Genomic DNA, 17,064 nt, shown 5'->3' with positions numbered 1-17,064 from the left:
CGATTTGCCTTACTGTACATAAAGTAGACTTAAAACACAAGATCAATCAATCAAAACAATCAACATACATACACATATATAGGATGTGTGTGTGTGTGTGTGTGTAGTTCTTGATCTCATGTTGATAAAGTCTCATAGTATAAGGGACTACAAGTGATTCAAAAGTCCCTTAACACCCCCTATAAAAAGTACAGGAGTTAGGCTGGGTAAAATTGGTCATGATAGAAACAGGTTAGGCTTAGGGGGTACCACATTGGTGTGTTTCTAGCGGACGTCCGCCATATTTGTGGCCGCCATATTGAATTCAACTCAGAATTTTTAAATGGGAATGGGGTGATGTGATGTGTATATATGACACTGTTTTCTCACACCTGGGAAATTATACATTTGCTACAATCATGCAGTCATAACCTTTTTCTTAATAAAGATAGGTTGAAGAAATCTTCACCACTGCATTACTCGCGAAATTCTAGCCTGATTTGATTCTAGTATTGACTGCCACGCGGGAAATCCGGGATGGTTGATCTAAGGTCGGAATTCTTCCGACTTTGTCCCCGCATAAAGCGGCTCTAGGGCCCACCCAGTCTCAAATGATATGGTACCAGGGGGATGGGATAAAGGCGGCCTCAGCGTGTTGCTGATCACATCACCTCTAAATATGTGGGATCCTATCCCCACCAGTGCTATACGCGTATTCACAGGGAACTTTACCTTTACCTGTATATATTGTATTCGTCTCTGTACCTTTGAGTAACTACGTTTATTTTTGACATACGTATATACGAACCCTCATGTCAATGGCTGAGGGCCCCCTAAAGGCTTACTGTCTCCGGGCTCCTCCGAACTGCAGGGTTTTGCGGCTTGTAGATCCGGCACCGTATAGCATTTTTTAGCATGTAATGTAGTATAAACCAAAAATCATTTTAATTTGAGATGACAAGGTAAAACCCCCGCTTGATTTGGCATGGAATAACCTAGCACCAAATGCAAATTTGGAGTTTATTATAATAATATATTGCAACATTTCGACTGGTTTAACACCTATCTTCCTAGCATAAATAACATCAATTGAGTTCAATTTTTTTAAAAAGAAAACAAAAGAAAAATTGCATACGTTATTTCGTGGAATCCGATTATTATAAAATTAATGAACAAGCTGTTACTATGCTTGTTAAAACTCTAAAATGAATTACAGACTGAAGAAGAAGAAAAAGTACCAGCCAGGCACCGGAGGGATTCGAACCCTCGATCTCCTGTTTACTAGACAGGCGCTTTAACCAACTAAGCCACGGCGCCAATCAACGACAAGCAGCGCAGTGTTGCCAGCTACTTGTAGCAACGTTAAGTTTCAACCACTGTAACCTGTCTGTACATTTTCTGTATATCTTGGTACAGGGGTGCCCATTCCTGCCCAAGGCGAATGGTGCACCCCAAAAAAATCATGTCATGCGCACCCCCGATCATATCATTTCCGCCCTCAATAAAATAACCCATGGCGCGACAGCCCCCGAAGGTCCTTGGCCTATCTCCCTACTGCCTGCCACTCTCCCTCCCACATCATACCTAGGGGTGTGGAGTTCTTCAACCGGTTATGGGGTGACGTGTGGTCAGCACGTCGAACTCCCAGCCGTTATAGGAGATATCCGTAACCGGGTTATGCTACTCATTCGTATCTCCCCAATTTCCTCACGATGTTGGGTTGCCACCGGTCCTATACAGGCCGAGAACCCACAGACTGAACCCTGACGGACTCGAACCCATACCGTCCCGCAGTCGGAGCCCAAAGCACAGCGCCTTAGACCGCAATAAATTTCATTCACTATTATGTCAGATTTACACCTTTGTGAAAACTAAAGCATAATTGACATCTCCATACAGCTCTGGTTAATCTAGACAATGAATACACAAATACAACTTTTTAAGGCAGATGACTATACAGAATCTGAAAAGCAGCTTACAATTTTTTTTTGTCAGAACATGTTACACTCAATATTATTTCTGTTCCAGAATGCACATATCATCTTGTGACAGCAATCAATACACAAACAACATTTAGGGGGATTTTAAGTATATAGAATTAAAAAACAGCCTACAAATTTTTGGTAGAACAAGTTACACTAAATACGTTTCCGTTCCACAATGCACTTACAATCTTGCAAGTTCCTGTTCATATGGCATTCATTTCACTCGCACTGTTAGACAGTGAGCGATTCGTGCCTGGCTCAAACAACAAGTAATCTTGAATCCCCCCCCCCCCCCGATACTCGATTGCCGATAGAGTAGGGGCTGTTATGTACCGAATGTTATTTTTACTTTTGACTGATTGTTGTGAGAATCGAGAAAAGATAAAAGAAATAAGAACAATTGAAACTTGTTTACTTCCTGTCGGATAGTTCTCGTGCCGGCACAACATTGACGGAGAAAGTCTTTTATCAATAATGTTCACGCCGCTATCAATTGTCGGTGAGATAAGAAAAGTGTGTGTGTGGGGGGGGGGGAAGGTTATTATTGTTCTAGACTGCATCTGCTTTTAATTTCTTCGTCCGTGATTTTCTACAGGTACTACGAAGAATAAATCATAAAATAACCGATTATATGCAAGACAAATGCGAAATTATACAGAAATATGTTTTATTTCGAGAAAATTGAAGAATTATGTTGTAAAAACGGGAAATGGGTAAAATATGTCAAAATATGCCTTATCAAATTCGTCTATTTCGGCTGATTTTCATCAGATACGTTAAGATCTCACCCCATTATTCGATCCAATGCCAAATAAAATATGTCATAACATAAAGTCCCAAGCCGTAATAATTACATATGAAAAATCACTGTTACGATATTGTTAAATGCCCATTGCCAGTCACGATGACAGCAATTTCTTGTGATAGTTTGGTCAAGTCCAGTGTCGGTGTGTTCCGTTAGGGCGGCGGGGCTTAAAGACTAAAAAGGTGAAGGTGAAGAAGCTGTCTTTGATTTGTTTCATGCTCTGAAATCTATTGTTTACTTGATTTACTAGAATATCTAAAGCACGATAGAAAATATTTCTTGTCTATTTTCCGTTTGGGTAGAAATTGTGAGTAGGGGTGAGGAGCGGTGAAAGTCAACGTTGCCAGCGCATTTTATTGCCTGTCGTCTACCCTTCGGTGACCTAAACTATTCAGCTAATAAAGGTTTTATTCTAATCTGGTAATCCACTTTCTGATTTTCTAGTTATTAATATTTTCTGTTTGAAGTTGTAAGCGCATAAAAATATAATATGTTCGGTTGAAAATATATCTTAACGCCGAAAGGAAAACTTTTGTGAACTATCGGTCTTTCTTAATTTTTCATTTTTACTGCGCCCCTACGCCACTGAGTCAAGGGTTCCCTAATTTCTTCGTTTCACGATGCCCGTAATGTTTCAAGATCTTTCCGCGGCGTTCAAGTCACAATGTAGGCCTATCCAACACTTGCAACTCTCTGTTAGTGTGTTTGCCTTAAATTGAAAAATAAGCATATATTTTAACTTCAGAAAGATTTTATGTGTAAAAGGTACTAAATAAGCACATATTTGGAACAATCATATCATTGATTGAACATTTCGCGGCGTCCCAGGGCGCGCGGTTCACACTTTGGGAACCATTGGTTTAGATCAGTGGTTTCCAACTTCAAAAGGTCCGAGGGCCAAAATTGTATCCAGCAGTTGATTGGCGGGCCGCATTTTTTTTGGGGGGGGGACTAAAAATTACAAAAATTGTAAGTACTCTACTGAAAATTTAGTACTTTTGCATGACCTAAATTTCTAAAATGAGGCAATAAAAACAATGGAATCACAAATCAAAATTGTATAATTACAATTTATTTCACAAAAACCCAATACTTATGGATGATTTGAAAGAAATTAAATACACACCATACAAATAAGAATCCTTCATAGTAAGTATTCAATGTGAAAATTGTGGTCGATGTGCTTCTTTTATTAAAGTTGGAATGTCCACTTCAATTTCTGAACTTGAAAGTCTCAGAAGGTGAAGCAGTGAAGAATCTGCCAGTCTGCTTCTGTAGCGATTCTTGATTAACTTCATTGAAGAAAAAACTCTTTCACAAGTGTATGTGCTGCCGAACATCGATGTCATTTTTTGTCCAAAACTACGAAGGTTTTCAAAGCGTTCCTTTGAAAGGTATTTGAAAATCTCTGGCCCCTTTTCTTGCCTAGTTTGAAGGAACACATCGCCTTGCAAATTACACAATTCAAATTGGAGAGAAGCTATTTTCATTTTCAATCTTACGTTTTTTGAAGATATTGCTTATTTCGATATTTGCACAAACTTGAACAATCAGTCGCAGTACAATGCGAGTTGGAACACTGGAAATCTCTTCGTACTTCGTGCGTAGTAAAACAGATCTCTATAGAGCCGCTCTGCAGTTTGTTTCTAAACACAAAGAGTGAATGAAGCATTCGCGGAGTTCATTCCGCATAGCGAAGGGGTGGAATGCATGGTGTGAAGAGAAAGTTGCGTCACTTTAGATTCTTCTGATGATCATTATTGACTGCCAAATCAATTCTACCTGTGATATTGTCTTTCTTCACAGAGCTTTCGTTCCTTCAGTAAAAATAGAACGTATTTTTTTTAAAAAAATAAATAATGTTTTTTTGCAATCTGGCTTTGCGGGCCCCAAAAAAGCAACGGGGGCCGCATGCGGCCCGCGGGTCGCCAGTTGGAAACCCCTGGTTTAGATCAACCCAGGAAAAGAGAAATATAGACACTGACATTGGTTTGGAAATGTGACACAAAAGGGTCACCTACTCTTTCAGAAGTCCGCTGTTTTTCTTTCCTCCGAATGGATTTTCAAGAATAGAAGGAGAGAATATAAGTAAGCCAGAACATCCGTTTAGGCGTGTGGGCGATTCAGGGTGGATGGAAGATAAGAAAAGGAATCGTTGCCATGGCAACGTCGGAGTAGACCGTTGGCCGTGAGCGGGGAGAATCAGAAATTACACGTTCCGCCTTTCTGAACCACTGCGCCCTGCAGAGGACAGACCAGAGCATGCCGACGCAGAGTTGCCAGTACCATGATATTTATTGCGCAAGCCTTATTTTTTTAATGACTGAGCGACGTGAACTTTTGCCTTGTGATCGCACATAATACAGGGTGGCCAGAAAGTCCCTTTACACCTCCACTTATTTCATCCCTACATTAATATTTTCGTTGTTGTGCTTCCGTTCATGGCCCCACACACTTGTCACTAAGCGCTCCTCCAAAGTGAAGTCACTGGTATCTGCCATTGTTGTTCACCAAACACGGAAAGGCACGGCAATGAACTGGTCAACGCACAGACTTTATTCTCCTTCCGCGGGCAGTCAGTCACGTGGCAGTTACGCGGCAGGCACGAGGAAATTAACGTGAGCGGCACTATTGTCATATCAATGATGAGGATGGGAGGTAAAAATCTTATATACCTTACCATCTTACACGAATTTAGTTCGGGTGTAAAGCAGGGGCGCCGACTTGTCAAAAATATTGGGGGGGCTCTGTTCAGTGAAATAAATTAATGAACGACTCTCTCTCTCCCTTTTTTTAAGTTTTGGCCTCGGTGTTCTGGATCTCATAAAAGCCCATTAATTCCTTAAAAATATCAAAATTTTTATTCACAGTTCGAATGCAGAATATTGATTGTCCACGGATGGATGGATATGTCATAAGTTTCGTAAACCATAATAGCAAAATATTCCCGATTTTTAATATCTGCTCCCACGGAGCGCAAAACAGATCTCCCAAATATAGCCTATCAATGATCTCGTTCTGAATGTCATGTGAGAGCCATTTGTAGCAGGAACTTCCCATCCACTACCCTTGTTCATGCACAGCGTCTTTTGTAACTCTTTTAATTAAAGTTTTAACAATACTCATAATTACATACTTAGTATATAGTCATAAGTCATGTGTTTTGCTGTCTCTGATCATAGCCCCCCAAAGTTGATGGTCTAGAACAGGGGTTTCCAACTGGCGGCCCACGATGCCTTCGTTTGCGGCCCGCGAAGCCAGTTTGCAAAATACATTAATTTTATATATTTTTATTAAAATACGTTCTATATTTACTGAAGGAACGGAAGCTTTGTGAAGAAAGACCATATCACAGGTAGAATTTATTTTGCAGTCAATAATGATCCTCAGATATTCGGCCTACGTATAGGGCCGGTGGCAACCCACCATCGTGAGGAAATTGGGAAGCTCCGAGTGAGTGAGCGTAACCCGGTCGAGAAGACCAACAACAACGGCTGGGGGTTCGTCGGGCTGATCACCCGTCACCCCAACACTGGTCTGAGACCTCCACGCTATAACAGGTGACGGCGGAACAGTGTGGGAGGGAGACCAGCAGTCGGTAGGTAAGCCAAGGCCCGCCAAGGTGCTGTAGAGCTGTGGGGTTATGTTAATGATCTCTCAGAAGAATCTAAAGTGACGTAACTTTCTCTTCACACCATGCATTTCAACCCCTTCGCTATGCGGAATGAACGTTTGAAAGTGTTTTTTTTTTCAATGAAGTTCATCAAGAACCCCTACAGAAGCCGACTGGCAGATTCTTCACTGCTTCACCTTCTGAGACTTTCAAATACATATATTGAAGTGGACATTCCAATTTTAATAAGAGAAGCATATCGGCCTCAATTTTCACATTGAACACTTACTATGATGGATTCTCATTTGTATGGTCTGTTTTTCATTTCTTTCAATTCATCCATAAGTATTGTTTTTTTGTGTGAAATAAATTGTAATTATACAATTTTGATTTGTGATTCCATTGTTTTTTATTGCCTTATTTTAGAAATTTAGGTCATGCGAAAGTACTACATATTTTCAGTTCAGTACTTACAATTTTTGTAATTTTTAATACCCCCCTCCCAAAAAAAATGCGGCCCGCCAATCAACTGCTAGATATAATTTTGGCTTTCAGACCTTTTGAAGTTGGAAACCACTGGTCTAGAACATTTCAAATGTGTATTTAAAATTAAGTTCATGTGGCACAATTCAGAGTAAACTTTTACAAGATAAGCAAAATAATACATTAGATCCTCTTAAGCAAAATTATTTGGGGGGCTCTGCCCCCACATCGTTAACATTGGGGGTGCTCGAGCCCCCCAAGCCCCATGGAGTCGGCGCCTATGGTGTAAAGGGACTTTCTGGCCACACTGTAAAAGCCGGAACTACAATTGACATTTACTACACTGGCATGATGGCATCTATATTTCTATACGTTTCTAATTTTGTGTCCTTAGCAGGCACGTATCTAGAAATATGTTTCGGGGTGGGGGGGTCCGAACCAAGATCTCAGGAATAGTAATAATAATAATAATAATAATAATAAAACATTAATCAACGAGTTAAAGTGAGAACAGGAGACGAAATGACAGAAGGCTGTGAAATTGGAAGAGGAGTACGACAAGGATGCTGCCTATCGCCTACTTTGTTTAATATTTATTTAGAAGATATAGTGAAAACTTGTTTCCAGGGCACAGGAGGTGTCAAATTAGGAGGAAGAAGAATAAACTGCATAAGATTTGCTGATGACATGGCATTATTAGCTGAGGATGAAATAACCATAAATAGTATGTTAGAAGAGTTAAACAGCAGCTGTGAGCAGTATGGGATGAAGATTAATGTAAAGAAGACAAAGGCAATGGTTATAGGACGGAAACCAAGGAATATTAATGTGAGAGCAAACAGTGAAAGAATCCAGCAAGTGGATAGCTTCAAGTACCTCGGATGCACTATAAGCAGTGACATGAGCTGCAACCAAGAAGTGAAAATGAGAATCGCAATAGCAAAAGAAGCTTTCAATAGAAGAAAAAATGTTTTTTGTGGACCCATGGACATAGGTCTAAGGAAGAGATTAGTGAAATGTTTTGTGTGGAGTGTAGCACTATATGGTGCAGAAACCTGGACGTTGAGAAGAAATGAAGAGAAACGACTCGAAGCTTTTGAAATGTGGACATGGCGAAAAATGGAGCGTGTAAAATGGACGGACAAAGTAAGAAACGAAGCCGTACTGAAAAGAGTTGGTGAAAGAAGATCTATACTGGAGACCATCAAGAAGAGGAAAAGAAACTGGTTAGGGCATTGTCTAAGAAGAAACTGCCTGCTAAGAGATGCCTTGGAGGGAATGGTTGAAGGAAGAAAAGTCCGTGGAAGAAAGAGATATCAGCTTATGGATGATATTAAATTAACTGGGTCGTATGCTATTACGAAGCGTAAGGCAGAGAACAGGGAAAGCTGGAGATTGCAGTGAAAAACCTGCCAATTAGGCAGAAAACAATGAATGAATGAATGAAATAATGTTTAAATTAAAATAATTATATTAAATGAAATTAATCCTAATTTCAATACATAAATTAATATTATATTATTATTACACGAATAGGTTAAATACTATAAGAATATAGATATAACAGCGCATATTCATTACGTAGGTTACCTGTAGTTAAGATCGGAATAATTTACATAAAAACAAGTCCCCTGGCAATGAATTAATGTCAAATAGATGAGTAATTGAATATTTATCGAATAACAAAAATGATGTTACATCTAGTTGTAGAAAAGTAAGTTTGTGATTAATATCTTATGCATATTATTTTGAGTAGGAGTGTACATAAATATTCTTTGTAATGTGATTCAAAGCTGTATGATCCCAATATAATCCTTGCCTTCTAAAAAGTTCAGAGGAAATTAATAACCATCGATTATGCAACAAATGCTAATATTTTCATTACTTAATTTTAGTACTTGGTAAGTCTTTCCGGGGGTCCGGACACCTCAATCCATCTAAATACGTCCTTCCTGTCCTTCACAGCCGTATGATCACAAAATAATCCTTGTCTTCAAATAAGTTCAGAGGAAATTATTCAACAAATGCTAAACGAGTATTTTCATTATTAAATTTTCGTACTTAATAAGTCTTTCGGGTGTGTGTGTGTGGGGGGGGGGTCCGGACCCCCGAAATACGTCCCTCGTGTCCTTCAAAGCCGTATGATCCCAATATTATCCTTGTCTTACAATAAGTTCACAGGAAATTATATAACACCGGCTAAACGAAAACATTTTTCATTACTTACTTTTTAATATTTGATAAATCTTTCGGGGGGGTCCGGACCCCCTGTAGCCCCCTAAATACATCCTTGGTCCTTAGGATAACGGCGACGGTGAGGATGAATGGTGATTAAATGAAAATTATCAAGGGAGACTCATGAACGAACACTTATGTCCACACCGTGACTCGAATCTGTTACCTTCAGTGGCAACATCTTGAGTCCGGCTTCAACTCATTTGCCTCCTGACGCGCCGTTGTTATAAATATAAACATTAAATTTTAGTGTTGTGGATTATTTTGGCAATCAATTATATGGGGTATTTAGATTGAGACTTTAAATCAGTGTGCAAATTAAGGGTAGGGATGCAATATATATATATTCCCGGCAAAAGAAGGTCCGTTTTATCTCTGCCAGGGATGTCTTTTTTCCCCCTCTCAAAGACATTGTAACTAAAAGCATACAGTATTAACATATTAACTTATGTAACAAACAAACGCATTTGGAAAATCATTCGTGTCCATTATAATGGCAACCCACCATCGTGAGGAAATTGGGTAGCTACGAGTGAGTAGCGTTACCCGTTCACGGATATCTCCTATAAAGGCCAGGGGTTCGACGTGCTGACCCCACGTCACCCCATTACCGGTTGAAGAACTCCACACCTCTAGCTAGGATTGTGGGAGGGAGACTGGCAGTCGGAGATAGGCCAAAGCCCTTCGTTGGCTGTCGATCCAAGGGTTGGTAAAGTGCACACACAAATTTGCATACTCTAAAAATCCTACATCTCGAAAGGAAATAACAAATTCGCCGCTGAGTAAGCACCCCCTCCCCCCAAAGCATAAAGCTTAATTCGCACAGTGAATTAAATGATTAAGAAGCACAAGGAAAAGAGATATTGCTTTTGTCCTCGGATAAAACTTATTATAAATTCAAGTACATTAGCTATATGCTTTCAGATACTGAGAGTACTAGAAGAGGAAGTACATATATCAAGGTACCGTGGCTTAGTTGGTTAAAGCGCCTGTCTAGTAAACAGGAGATCGAGGGTTCGAATCCCTCCGGTACCTGCCTGACTTAATCTTTATTCCTTCCTTGAGTGTGGACTCTAAAAGAAATTATCAAGAGCGTGGCATCGAAAAAACAAAATGCCAAGATTACAAAACCTGACCTGCCTAATTAAGGGGTAAGGTAAAGTTCTCCGTGTATATAGCACCGTGCCATGAAGGCACATTTAGAGTATGTGAGAGTTTAGGGCTCCACACATTCTCGATCTCGGCCAACTTGGTAGCGTCGTCGCCTTGTAATCAAGCGGTCCTAGGTTCTATACCCGATGGAGGAACATGGTGGTTCGGATTCAACTTTAAACTGTAGGTCCCGTCCCTATTAGTCTTACTGTGCATAAAGTGGACTTAAAACACCAAATCAACAACAGAAATCGGTAAATTTGGAAGTATACTGTAATTTTTCTCCGGTACGAATTCTTGAACGTTCCCAAAACGATGTTTTTGTTGTTTGGATGGTACGAGGATTATATCATAATTAATGGAAACATTGGCCGCAACCGCTGAGAATTTGACGTGCTGACTCCACGTCACCCCATTACCGGTTGAAGATCTCCACACCTCTAGGTAGGATTGTGGGAGGGAGACTGGCAGTCGGGAGATAGACCAAGGCCCTTCCAGGGCTGTGGAGGCACGAGTTATGTTATACGTATTTATTATCTTTAGTGATGATACGAGTAGTTTTATGTCTGGCCAGCAACGCTAACCACCAGACCAGAAACCAACAGATAGTGTTTAAATATGTGGTTAGGACAAACAACCACAACCCGTCAAAGAGCTATTTCTGTAAGGATGTTCATAATTTTCAATTTAGGTAAACGTACATAACAATTTTTTAAATTGAGTAATAATAATAATAATAATATATAATAATAATAACCTATGGCGCGAGAACCCTCGAAGGGCCTTGGCCTATCTCCCGATTGCCAGTCTCCCTCCCACAATCCTACCTAGAAGTGTGGAGATCTTCAACCAAAGGGGTGACGTGGAGTCAGCACGTCGAACCCCAGTCGTTATAGAATATATCCGAGTCCGCGTTACGCTATTTACTCATAGCTATCCAATTTCCTCACGATGGTGGGTAGCCACCGGTCCTATACACAGGCCGAGAACCTGGAGACTGAACCAGGTGGGTTCGAACCCACGCCGTCCCGCAGTCTGAGTCCAAAGTACAGCACCTTACACTGCACGGCCACGGAGGAGGACACATTACTAGAATACACAGGATTTTTCTTTGTTAGGCTCAGTAATTGGTAAATATTGGTATTACATAGTCGCGTCACGGGTAATGTTAAGGGGAATTTACATTTACCACTTCGGTTTTAGCCTAGTTCTTTACTGATTTCGTCGTCGTGATTAGTCAAAAGTGGCAAAAAGCGACGTAAAGTAAACTAATTCAGTTTACTGATTTCATGAACATTTTCTTTTCTCAAATTTTCGGAAGGGCCCCATAATTGATTTGATTTGATTTGGTGTTTTAAGTCCACTTTATGCGCAGTAAGGCTAATCAGGACTGGACCTACAGTTTAAAGTGGAATCCGAACCACTTGTGCCTCCACCGGGTATCGAACCCGGGACCCCTTGATTACAAGGCAATGACGCTACCACTGCGCCATGGGGGAGGCGGAAGGGCCCCATAAGATTCCCCCTGCGTACGCCAGTGTACTGTAGCATACACAATTAAGGTAAATGTGGAATGGGATGCACGCTTATACACAGCTAATTTAAAATATCAGGATAAACAAAAACATGTAACATCCATTTTGTTTTCTTTCAAAATATTTTATTTACTTAACTTTCAGCAAAAATGAAGAACAGGAAAGATATTGACTAAAAAAGAAAAATTTAATTCCGCTGCGGACAGGATTCGAACCTGTGCGGGTAGAACCCATTGGATTTCAAGTCCAACTCCTTAACCACTCGGACACCGCAGCTCACAGGAGTATTGTGCCAAGAGGATGCAAGTCATTTTGGAGACAGAGAATCGAAAAGTGTAGTATTAGTACTTACATAGCAAAAGCATGAATTCAAATAAATTTTATGGGGGGAAGCAAGATGGATATAAACGATAGATATCAATGTTTGGAAGTAACAAGTTACAAAGTGACGGATATTATTTTTAGGAATTCTGTTACTAGCTACTTTTTAATGAAGTAACTGTAAGAGTTACTTTTTTTTTGCAATAGAAGTAACGTTATGAAACAGTTACTTTACGGCAATTAAATTGCTGACTTGAAAATTTGTAATGTGGGAGAAATGCTAAATTTGGCAATGTGTTTGTTTTCTCTAGATGATAAAGTGGAAAGATTTTAGTGCAATCTCCATAGGCAAGGAAGAAAATAAAATGAACTACCTTTCAAGTAAAGCTGACGCCTTTATTCCATTGATGTATTAATATAAATAAGACATAAGTAAATTTTCATATATTTCTTTAACTAAGAATCAAAAAAAGATCCTTCTTGTACAGACTTCCCACCCAACATAATGAACTCCCATCAGGTGTTCATATATTTTCCTCAGAGTGTGCCTTTCGATATTCCATGAGAACAAATGCTCCTAAATTATATCAAAGACTGCCATCTTTGACTTACTTTTGTTAATATTTTTTATGCCAGTTGTAATTTTTAATTTGGTCTTTTCATGTTGACGATTTCAGCGTCAAATGGCCATTTGTGGTGTATCGGAAGTTTCCTCAATAAATGAATATAATTATTGCAAAAGTTAATTTTCAAGCACCAGTAACTGCAAGTAAGTTACCTTTTAAGACGAGTAAGTGTAAGCTCAACTCGTTTACTTAGCTAAGTTATTTTAAGAAGATACTTTCCGAAAACCTCTTCAAGAATTTTGAGGTTCGAAAGGGTTTGTCGCACGCCCAAAGTTAGCGAACATGCATGCGAAAGAGAGTCAAATGAACACCTAAAAAAATCCGACAAAAGTTACAGGACAGACTGTAAACAGCTTAAATTTACATGAGGTAGAGTCGAATTACTTTCGGAACATCTCCAGCGGACTGCGCGAGTCTGTCTAGCGAGCCTAGTGGGCGTGTAGAACCTGAGCAGGGGCTTAGCGATAGGTTCTGGGTTGAGATGACGTCAGCGGCTCGCTGGGTTAATTGGCTGCTTCGAGAGTTGTGACTCGTTCCGAAGCTTCAAACGCATAACAGCCAAAGATGTTACGGAAATAATCTAACTCTAACGATTGTTATTTACGAAACGACATCAAGGCTGAAACACTGATCAAGTGAGCTTTACAACACTACTTTTGTCATTTTAAAGATGGTACCTCTTGCATACACTTGCACAAGCGAAGAGCAGTAGTTTCTTGCCTCTGGAAGCCTAAAACTTGTAGACGCTCTATAGCAAATGAAAATTCAATGTATCTATGCATGCTTACCACGCCAGCAAGTTTATAAAAATAGGAGGAAGTTCAACAATGGCCTCAGACCGCACGCAGATGGGTGGAGAGACCTTCGCGGTGACTACACATACATTCCAAATATTCTTCTTCCTGAAGTATAGAGGCATCAACTCAGATTTCAGAATATGTATATGTAGATCAGCAATGGGGTCTATGCTCAAACGCAGCAAACTTGTGCAACTTTACATGTAGAAATCTACTAGGTAAAAAACATGAAAGAAAATTAAGGTTTTCATTTGACTAGACCTACCCCTTGTATATGAAAGAAAATAGTCGTTAGTCACCCACCGAGGTCCGGATTTATACATGTGGAACCCCGCGACTAAAAACATCTATATACAATTTCAGTCATAAGTTTTAGGCCAAGTTGTGTGAATTGGTTAGTACATTTTTTTTTTAAATACTTTACATGATAAAAAACGCCTTTTTCAACATCCTGAGACCATTTTTTCAAATCAATTCATCCCAGCAGAAACCCTTTTGTAGACGGAGGCCCGAGGTCGTAGCCCTCAAGCTTCGCCGTGCACCCACACCTTCAGTATATAAATAACACTTTTTGATTCTTTTTTGGGGTGGGGGGACAGTACATGACTACATTGAGATATAAACAGGAAATGTGTACATTTTCGTATAAATGTGGTTGGTTCTTCACAAAAAATTCTCAACGCTTTGCTGTACTACTGTTGATCTCTAGTGTTTCTTTTTATCATTATTTTTTTACGAATCTGTTATAGCATTTTACAAGTCGTGTATTAGTCGTTTTTTGTTATGCAATACAAATAGAGACCCAATATTCAAGCTGAACTAGCATTGTTATCTCTTATACGTATAAATAACCGGGTCTCAACTCTTGTCTTATGGTGCAAGGCTTACACGTGAGAATGATGTAAATTTCACGTCTCATAAACTCTTTGCTTTAAACTTATCAAGACATTAGTTCGTTTTAGTCAACTTATAACAAATACTTACGCACCTCCAATTTTGCAATACTGAAGCTCATATGTGTCTTCTTGCTTCGTGAAGAAGTTAAATTTTGATGAATATATATCTGTTGCAAACAAGGGATGCAGGATGAATATTTTCCTCTATTGTCATGTACAGTGGGATCCATGAGTATTACCGTGCAAATTGTTCATAACTATTTTCATTCAATTTTCTCTTACATCCTATGTATTTTAAGCGATGGATTTTTATGTATGCTGGTGCAGAAGTTGTCAACAGCTTGCTTGAGTTCTCTTTTAATGCTTGAAGCTCTTATTGGGTCAAGAAAATGCACGAACACGGTGATGGACAATTTGCACGGTAATACTCATGGATCCCACTGTACTAAGCAGCAGTTTGTGGGCTGAGAAAAATCTGTAGACCTACTTAACATTACACGACTTAAGAGAAGGCTATTGTATGCTCAGAACATATTAGATGTGGACCCTTCAGTTCGGCTAGAAAATGGAGTGAAAAATGTGTTATTACTCCCTTCTAATGAACATTAAAAAGATAACGTCCCCTCGACAACACAGCACTTCTTCCAGCAACCGTCAACGTCTGTGACACATCAGAAAAAGACCGGATATCTGTGCATCCCTCCCCCTTCAATCTCTCTCCTCCCCTCCAGGGACGGAAAAAATTATAAATGAACTTTTACCGTAAATATTACATGTAAAATATGAGTGTAAATTAAACGTGCCCCCCCCCCCTCCCCCGTGCAGTGGTTCAAAAATGACTATACGAAATTCCCAGAACCAAGGTTGGATTTCCAATGCCTTCGCTTCTAGACTATTGTAAAAATGTAGTCTCCCATAATTTTAGGTGTGATACTGTAGATTCTTATGTAATACATTACCAGACATTTTTTGCATAGAGAAATTGTATAACTAAATTATCTTGCGTCACAGTTAGAACTAATGCATCTTTCTTTCCTTGTTTCTAGAGTATGCCTAGCAACCAATAATCTACTTCATATAACGATTTATGAATACCATTTACCAATCAAAATTTTCAGTCAAAACAGATGACAATGTTTCCCCTGTCCTTGCTCATTGGAAACTCTTGTACACATTCAGTACGGTTTCGATACCCGGTGGAGACACATGGTGGTTCGGATTGCACTTTAAACTGTAGGCCCAGTCCCGATTAACTTATCTGTGTCTGAAAGTGGACCTAGAACATACTTTGGCACGTTCAGTACATTTGCACGGACAAGAACACACAGATATCTTATTTTCTGATGTTACAATTTTTCTTTTAAAAAAGTCGAAAAGCCATATCAATATTTTTTGTCGTAAAAGTATGGAACGCTTTTTAAATTTCTCACATCTGTAATTGCAAGATCCAGAATGTAGTAAACAGGAAAACCTTTGTTATATGTACTGATCATTCTGAAACAATTTGTAGTAACAATTTTGTAACATCATATATGGAAAAAGGGTCAAGGAATAAATAAAGATTATGATTATTATAAGTATTTGTATTTGATGCAGAGGCAATTGTAGAAGCATACCACTTGTATGATTTATCCAAATTAATGGTCAATGAAATTGAAAAAGAAAAATTCGGCCCCCTAGGCCCGGGCCTAAATCTGGCCCTTTCCAGAACTGCCATATATGAGTGTGGTATGACCATGCTTGCGATACAGCCCTCCAAACCTCTTCCCAAAATGTAACACTGGATTGAGCTCATAATTATCCCATCTATAATTTTGAAATTACCACTCGTATTATCTGTTCCACACGACACTTTATTTAAAAGCTCTCACCCAACCCTGCTATTGATCGACAGTTACTTTTATGTTATGGCGCTTTAATGTTAGTTTAAAACCGTTCCGTCCTAACTTTACTGCGCGCATGGTTCAATCCTGAAATGTTAGATTGTAACCCTGTAGTTTGGCGAACACGAACGATTCGTATCTGGCAACCATGATACCTTCAGCTTTACCTGTTGTCGTCTGCTACTGGTACGAAATCCTTCCGCCACACCGGACCGGTCACATAGTTCACCGGAATTGCCGCTTGGCGGCGCTGCATGTGTACACAATCTCTTGCCTTATTCACGAAGTTCAACACGCGCCTGTGCCATGCATGGTTTTCACGAGCTATTCCCATCACACGAACATAACTTACATTTCAAATGTAACAATTTAACGGTGTTTTAAAGCTCTGCTCATTTCTGTGTTACGCAGTTTGTGCACGGGTTCTTTCGGTGTTGCTTACATTATCTGTTGTTGCCTTCTGTCTATACAAGTGTTGCCAACTAGGTAGCTTAATTTGTGTCTGAATTGAAATATTCGGTCTCGAGAGTTTTGACTTCTTCCTATCTCGGTAATTTTACGTCGCTTATCATTAATCGTGACGATGAGGATGAAATGTGAACCGATATAATATATAGTGGCACATACATCCATAACTTTGCATAGAGGTCGTAACGCTAACCACTAACTTACAGAGGCCGAGTTTAAAAAGTTGGAGCTATACTTGAAACATCAAGTGCGCCAATGCGATACACTCCATTGTTGTAATTCAACG

General features: G+C 39.5%; 3 non-coding genes across 3 annotated transcripts; 1 reads left to right on the top strand and 2 right to left on the bottom strand.

The window, feature by feature from the left end:
* Positions 1 to 1,222: 1,222 nt before the first annotated feature.
* On the bottom strand, positions 1,223 to 1,296 carry TRNAT-AGU (transfer RNA threonine (anticodon AGU)). Its single transcript has one exon. It is a non-coding gene; the product is annotated as a tRNA-Thr (tRNA).
* An 8,765-nt stretch (positions 1,297 to 10,061) lies between these two features.
* TRNAT-AGU (transfer RNA threonine (anticodon AGU)) lies at positions 10,062 to 10,135 on the top strand. Its single transcript has one exon. It is a non-coding gene; the product is annotated as a tRNA-Thr (tRNA).
* Positions 10,136 to 11,981: 1,846 nt separating this feature from the next.
* TRNAS-UGA (transfer RNA serine (anticodon UGA)) lies at positions 11,982 to 12,063 on the bottom strand. Its single transcript has one exon. It is a non-coding gene; the product is annotated as a tRNA-Ser (tRNA).
* Between the last annotated feature and the right edge of the window lie 5,001 nt (positions 12,064 to 17,064).

The sequence above is a fragment of the Lepisma saccharinum genome, chromosome 9 (assembly GCF_977018435.1).
Source record: "Lepisma saccharinum chromosome 9, izLepSacc3.1, whole genome shotgun sequence".
Taxonomy (NCBI): Eukaryota; Metazoa; Arthropoda; class Insecta; order Zygentoma; family Lepismatidae; genus Lepisma; species Lepisma saccharinum.
Note: the sequence above shows the minus strand (reverse complement) of the source record. Positions and strands in the feature narration are given on the sequence as shown.